The 7,332-nt window shown below is 39.9% G+C and overlaps 1 non-coding gene across 1 annotated transcript; it reads left to right on the forward strand.

Moving 5' to 3' along the window:
• The first annotated feature begins 6,700 nt into the window (after window positions 1-6,700).
• Window positions 6,701-6,804, forward strand: LOC119348310. Its single transcript, XR_005168881.1, has one exon. It is a non-coding gene; the product is annotated as a small nucleolar RNA R71 (small nucleolar RNA).
• The last annotated feature ends 528 nt before the right edge of the window (window positions 6,805-7,332 follow it).

A 7,332-nucleotide genomic window follows, 5' to 3' on the forward strand; every position in this document is an offset into this window, starting at 1 on the left:
TGCGTTACTCCGTTCTTATGAACTTAATACTCTAGATGCATGCTGGATAGCGGTCAATGTGTGGAGTAATAGTAGTAGATGTAGGCAGGAGTCGGTCTACTTGTCACGGACGTGATGCCTATATACATGATCATGCCTAGATAATCTCATAATTATTCGCTTTTCTATCAATTGCTCGACAACAATTTATTCACCCACCGTAATACTTATACTATCTTGAGAGAAGCCACTAGTGAAACCTATGCCCCCCCAGGTTTATGTCTTATCGTATAAGCTTTCTATCTACTTTTATTTCCATCTTTACTTTTCCAATCTATACTATAAAATACCAAAAATATATTTATCTTATCATATTATCTCTACCAGATCTAACTTTCGCAAGTGGTCGTGAAGGGATTGACAACCCCTTTATTGCATTGGTTGCGAGTTCTTGTTTGTTTGTGTTGGTGCGTGGGACTTTTGAGGAGCCTCCTGCTGGATTGATACCTTGGTTCTCAAAAACTGAGGGAAATACTTGCGCTACTATTGCTGCATCACCCTTTCCTCTTCAAGGAAAACATACGCAAGCTCAAGACGTAGTAAGAAGGATTTCTGGCGCCGTTGCCGGGGAGGTCTTCGCTCAAGTCAAGACATACCAAGTACCCATCACAAACTCATCTCCCTCGCACTTACATTATTTTCCATTTGCCTCTCGTTTTCCTCTCCCCCATTTCACCGTTGCCGTTTTATTCGCCCTCTCTTTCCCAATCTCCTCTCTCCTTCTGTTGCCTTTTTGTGTGCTCGTGTGTTAGAACTTTTATTTTGTCGCTATGGCTAGTCCTCCTATTATCATTAATACTCCCGATCATGAAGTTCTTAATTTTAAACAAAGGGAGGGAGAAAACTTAAAGGATGCCTGGCATAGAATTTGCAATGCTCAAAATAAATCTACTAGGAAGCAATCCACTTCCGTCCTTCTTCTCAATTTTTATGTAGGCATTACTCATTGGAATAGATGTATTCTTGATACCATTACCGGAGGGAATTTCTTGGGTAGCCACACTTTTGATGCCTATAATGCTATGTTAGATTTGTTTGGTCCACCACCTCTCTTGGTTAATGGAACTATCTTAACTTTGAAACATGTTATGCAAGGGCTTGAAATTAGTGAAAATAAAGTTGCTACTGTTGAGTTAATTGAAAATTTGGATAAAAAGATCCACAATCAAATCACCCAATTTGGATCTAAGGTTGGAGCTACTCTGAAAAGTTTGAAGTATAAAGAACCTATAGTTAACGAAAGAATAGATCAAAATTCTTCAAGACTCGGTAAACTTGAGGATATCATTACCAACTTAGGGGCTGCCTTTTCATCCGTGAAAAATACTTCCACTCCGCCTACTAAAATTGCCAAATTAATGTATGTTCCTCATAATAAGGGTGAATCTTCTAATAAGGAAAATATGGATCTCAATCAATAAGTGTTTACCCCAATTGTCTCTCTATCATAAAGGAACCTTTTGCTTCAAATGAATTTCTTGATTTCTTGCCTAGGAGCTTAATCATTGCTAAAAAGAAAGAAACTCCTAAAAAATTATAAGTGCTTTATTGAAGAATTGAGTGCCAAAGATGGCACTACTTAGATCTATCCTCGCTTTTATGCCTAGTTAGGGGCGTTAAACGATAGCGCTAGTTGGGAGGCAACCCCATTTTATTTTATTTTTTGTTTTTGCTTTTGTTTAGTAATAAATTTTGAATCTACTTTTTGTTTATATGTGTTTTCATGTTAGTGTTTGTGCCAAGTAGAACCTATATGATAACCTATGGTGAGAGTTAATTTGATTCTGCTGAAAAACAGAAACTTTGCAGGTACGAAAATAATTTTAGTAATTCACATAAATGTGATTTTGCGTTGATTCTTTTTGCTGTAGATCAATAGATAAATTTCCCAGGACTTCCTATTTTGGTAGGATTTTTAGAGTTCCAGAAGTATTCGAGAGTTGCAGATTGCTACAGACTGTTCTGTTTTTGACAGATTCTATTTTTCGTGTGTTGTTTGCTTATTTTGATGCATCTATGGCTAGTATGTAGGGTATTAACCACAAAGAAGTTGGAATAGAGTAGGTTTAACACCAATATAAATAAATAATGAGTTCATTACAGTACCTTATGTGGTGGTTTTTCTTTCTTGCACTAACGGAGCTTATGAGATTTCCTCTTGAGTTTTGTGTTGTGAAGTTTTCAAGTTTTGGGTAAAGATTTGATGGATTATGGAATAAGGAGTGGCAAGAGACTAAGCTTGGGGATGCCCATGGAACCCCAAGATATTCAAGGATAACCAAAAACCAAGCTTGGGGATGCCCCGGAAGGCATCCCCTCTTTCGTCTTCGTCTATCGGTAACTTTACTTGGAGCTATATTTTTATTCGCCATATGATATGTATTTTGTTTGTAGCGTCTTGTATGATATTAGTCTTTCCTTTTTAGTTTACCATAATCATCCTTGCTATACAAACCTTTTGGGGGAAACCCACTTGTTTGGAATTTGCTAGAATACTCTATGTGCTTCACTTATATATTTTGAGCTAGATAGTTTTTGCTCTAGTGCTTCACTTATATCTTTTGGAGCACGACAGTGGCTTAATTTTGTAGAAATTGTTAATATATCATGATTCACTTATATTATTTTGAGAGTCTTTTAGAAATAACATGGTATTTGCTATGTTTATAAAATTGGTCCTAGAATGATGGGCATCCAAGTTGGGTATAATAAAAACTATCATAGGATGTGAATTGGATGCTATGATCAATTTGATACTTGATAATTGTTTTGAGATATGGAGGTAGTGATATTAGAGTCAAGCTAGTTGGGTGATTATGAATTTAAAGAATGCTTGTTTTGAAGTTGGCAAGTCCCGTTGCATGCACGTATGGTAAAAGTTGTGTAACAAATTTGAGACACGAGGTGTTCTTAGATTGTGCATCCTTATGATTGGCTGATCAATTGTAAGTACGGTGGGGTTTTTACGCCCCAAACTGCGAGTGTCGTGTTCTCCTCAGGGACTAGGCGACGACGACTATGTTCGACTAAAGCTAGGTGACAGAATACAGATGATGATTGCAAGGAAATAAACCTAAACTAAACAGGGTAGTTCCTGTAGATCATCGCCAAAGAAAATGCAATATAAGCAAAGGGAGATTCATATTTTCTCACTGTATTTTTGGTATTTTTATCAGGCTCGAGAAATTTAAGCACTAACATAAAGGGAAACAACGGGACATGAACACATATATTACTATCATACATGAAACAAAGGGGGAGAAAGAATGCTATGACAGGAATAGATAGTAGATGATTTACATCAGACACACACACATATATTTATATGGCACAGGTACTTCAGCTAAAACAGGGACTAAAAACTGAACATCAAATAAACTGGAGCAAAGTTACTAGTACGGGACAGATTACAATAGATTGCAAGAAAGAAATGCACAAGGCTAAACATACACATACACTGGCAGAGTACTAATCAAAGTATTACATATCATAATTTTACAGAAATTTAGTGTTCAGAACAGTACACAAGTTCACCTAGCAGTTTACAGAATTTTGCAAGAAGTAAAGAGAGAAGAGAAGCAGCAGCAGTTTGGGTTCAGAGAAGAAGACAGTAGCAAGAGGCGTGGGCAAGAAGAGAGCAGCAGTAGCAGGTTGAGGACAGCAGCAGCAAGGCAGAGAGAAAAAGCAGTAGCGGTAGGTGAACATAGAAGGAGCAGCAGGAGCGCAGCAAGAAGGAGAAGATGCAGTAGGGGCGCAACAAGAGAAGGGCAGCAGTTTCGTGATGGAGAAGAAGAAGGAGCAGAAGCAGCAGGCAAGGAGGAAGGAGGAGAAGGAGCAAGCAGCAGAAAGAAGGAAAGGGATCACGTGGGGCACCAGACAAGCGTGACCCCTAGTCTGGTAGGGCGCGCGAGGTGGATGGCGGTGTGTGGCTCTAGATGGTGATGGAGGAAGTGGTAGATGGAGATGGTCGGTGTGGTGGGAGGAGCTGGTAATGGAGGATGATGTGGTGGCGCTATGGTGTGCGGTGGATGGATGGCTGGAAGGCGTTGTGGCGCGCCGCCACGCCGGCCTGGCCGCAGCGGCGGCCGGAGGTGGAGAAGAAGGGGTGAGGGAGAGGAGAAGAGATGCCAGGCCCGAGGGGATCGAAGGCCACCCTAGGGATTTTGACCCCCTCTCGATCAGATCTGCCACTTTGCCCTTTTGCCCTCCTTCTGTCTTCTTCCTTCCGAAGTAGATCCCCTCTCTTCTATAGCAAGCCCCCTGGTTACTTTTTTTCATCTCACTCAAGTATCTTCTTCCTTCTCTTCTTTTCTTCACTCTTCTCGATAACCACCTAGACAGAATCTTCACGATTATTGGTGCCTTTGCGCACATTTCTGCAAGATAGACCAAGGACTAGTAAATTTCCTTTTTTATGATTTTCATGCAATATTCGACAATTCTTAGCAAGAATAGATGGACACATCTCAAGAAATGGTGAATTTGTGTGTCAAATTTATATATATGAAATGTGCTTATCAAGTTCCCCCACACTTAAATCTTTGCTTGTCCTCAAGCAAAGGCATATGACAAAAGCAAGAACATGAACAGTGAACTTACTAGGGAATGTCAAGTGAAGTAGATCTCTAAACAGTGCATGCTTTGGACTTGGCTAGTTAAAATTAATGGTTAAGAGTGCTACATATCAATAGGACACTAGTAAACTCGACCATTTTAAACTTTTGCAATGATAAACAAAGATTAGCAAGTTCAAATGCTGACTGTGCCAAAAGGTTCCTAAAGAGAGCATGATCCTGAGAACAAAAGGAGCTTGAATTAAATCACTTATTTGTAGAAATATAACATTGTGGTTGAACCACTTAGTAAATTTGAAGGAAGTAATGATAATATTTTATCAGTCTCACCAAAGGAACATACCACCGATCCCGAGAACATGGTATACCCCTGGCTCGACCAATTATTAGTTTTTTTTAGTTTGTTTGTCTCCCCAAAGGAACATACCACCGATCCCGAGAACATGGTATACACCTGGTTCGACAATTACATTTTTATTAGTAATTACTGCCCGAGCTAACCCGATTTCACATGCCACCGATCCAGGGAACATGACATGCTACTGTAGGTAGTCAGACTTATTTATTCATTATAAGATATACTTTTTATTTTTATTTTTCAAATGAACAAAAACAAGAATCATCACTCATCCATGTCTAGTTCACATGCTACCGATCCAGAGAACATAGCATGCTAATCCATAGTGGTAAGTGATTGCTCTAAATGGGAACACATTAGGCACAAAATCAGCATCTAAACATGGTGATCTAGGTGTATCAATGTAAATGCAGAAAATGATGGAAGTTTTCTAGTGTACTAGGGCTTTGAGAACTCAAAACTAATAACTTCCACTAATTTCAGCAAAGCAAGCAATATGTAGGTCACTAGTTTACAAGGCATTCAACAATCAGTTCTCATGTTCACATCAAGCACAATATGTCAAATAAAATTCAGTGGGACATCATTTAAGAAATGGCTCAAGCAACTCAAATATCGAATGATTTCAGCATTATCAACGAATGATATATTCAGACTGGGGTCATGAAACAGCTCACCGGGCTTTGATGGTGTAGCAATCGCTCGATCATCTCTAAGCTACTCCTCTTCTCCTTTGCTTCCTCATGGATGCTCCAACTTCACTCTTCTTCGTGTCGTGAATCCACCAGGATCCAATGGGATGTCATCTCGAACTTGGTCAGCCCGCAATGAATGGTGCACAAGCATAAACCTGAAAGCACACTCAACAACCAAGCCAATACAAATGATAGGGACAATGCCCTCTAAGTCATCAATAGAGTATCCTATCACATAAGCATATCTATTGAGCATATGATAAATAGATATCATCAATAAATCGCATGGTGCATAGGCTGTATCCATGATATGGCATATCTTGTCGAGAAAGCTGATATCATACGTGAGATACTTGGGAAGAAGCTTCAGGACTACCTCAATTGAAGATACCAAGTGAGGTGTGGTAGTAGAAATTTCCACCGGACTCATGTCAACAAGTGAAATAGTAGATCTTGGCTCCTTGACATCTGAATCCACCTCACCATACTCAACCATGATGCTCTCCATCTCAGGCTCAAGTGTTGAGGAAGCAATACGGCTAACATCATCGAAGGTGAACTTCTCCATATCTAGCTCTAGCAGCACATGATCAATATCAACTAAAGGTGACTCCTCAATATCAAAAACAACTAACTGCAGCTCTGGCTCATCAATGGAAGAATCATCACAATGCAAAACCGAGTCTCCAACACTAGTATCCATATGATCTGTAGCGTGTGTGTCAACTAGAATGGTGTCATCATCGTCAAAGATAATCCATGCAAGCTCAATCTTGTCACACTGAGATAGAGGTTCAGGCTTCTGTGTAAGAATTGGTGGCTAAGGTGTAGTGATTTGTTGCAAGAAAACCAATGAATCAGACGTGGGCTTCTTATTGTACCACTGAAGTTGGTGGAAAGCTGTGCTCTCAATCAACAGAAAAGCTTCATCAAGTGTCTTGTTTGTAATAGCTCCACCCGCTGCCATATCGACATAAGCTCGAGTGTCCGAAGTCAATCCTCTATAGAATATCTGCATCTCTAACCATCTCTCGAGCCCATGATTAGGACATCTCCTGAATAAGGCTTTGTATCTCTCCCAAGCATCATTCAAGCTCTCGCCCTCACGCTGAACAAAATTGAGGATCTCATCTCGAATTGCCGACTGCTTGTGTAGTGGGAAATATTTATCCAAGAAAGCTCGTGATATCTCATTCCAACCGAGTGATCTTGATGGCAAGGATCGATACCAAGCACGAGCACCATCTCGGAGAGAGAATGTGAACAACATGCACTTGATAGCTTCTTGAGGAACTCCATGGTACTTTAGTGTATCGGAATACTCCATGACTCGGAGCAAGTGCTCGTAAGGATCTTCATTAGGCAACCCTCCAAACTGATGTTGTTGAACCAAAGCAATAAGACCAGGCTTTAGCTCAAAATTTTCCGCCTCAAAAGACGGCCAAAGTGGCCCTGTGAAATAGCATTGGCTGCTTGGCATCCAAACATCACGAAGCATCGCCATATCTCCACCAAGTGTAACTATCAATCAACCTGTAAATAGTTCAGATTTCCTACGCACACTCATAAACAGTAAATACTAGTCAGAATGTTAGTATCCTAATAAGCCGAAGCAACAGCAAGGAAAAAATATATATAAAAGAAACATAGAAAATGAAATATACAA

This window comes from Triticum dicoccoides, unplaced genomic scaffold (assembly GCF_002162155.2).
Source record: "Triticum dicoccoides isolate Atlit2015 ecotype Zavitan unplaced genomic scaffold, WEW_v2.0 scaffold88207, whole genome shotgun sequence".
NCBI classification, from domain to species: domain Eukaryota; kingdom Viridiplantae; phylum Streptophyta; class Magnoliopsida; order Poales; family Poaceae; genus Triticum; species Triticum dicoccoides.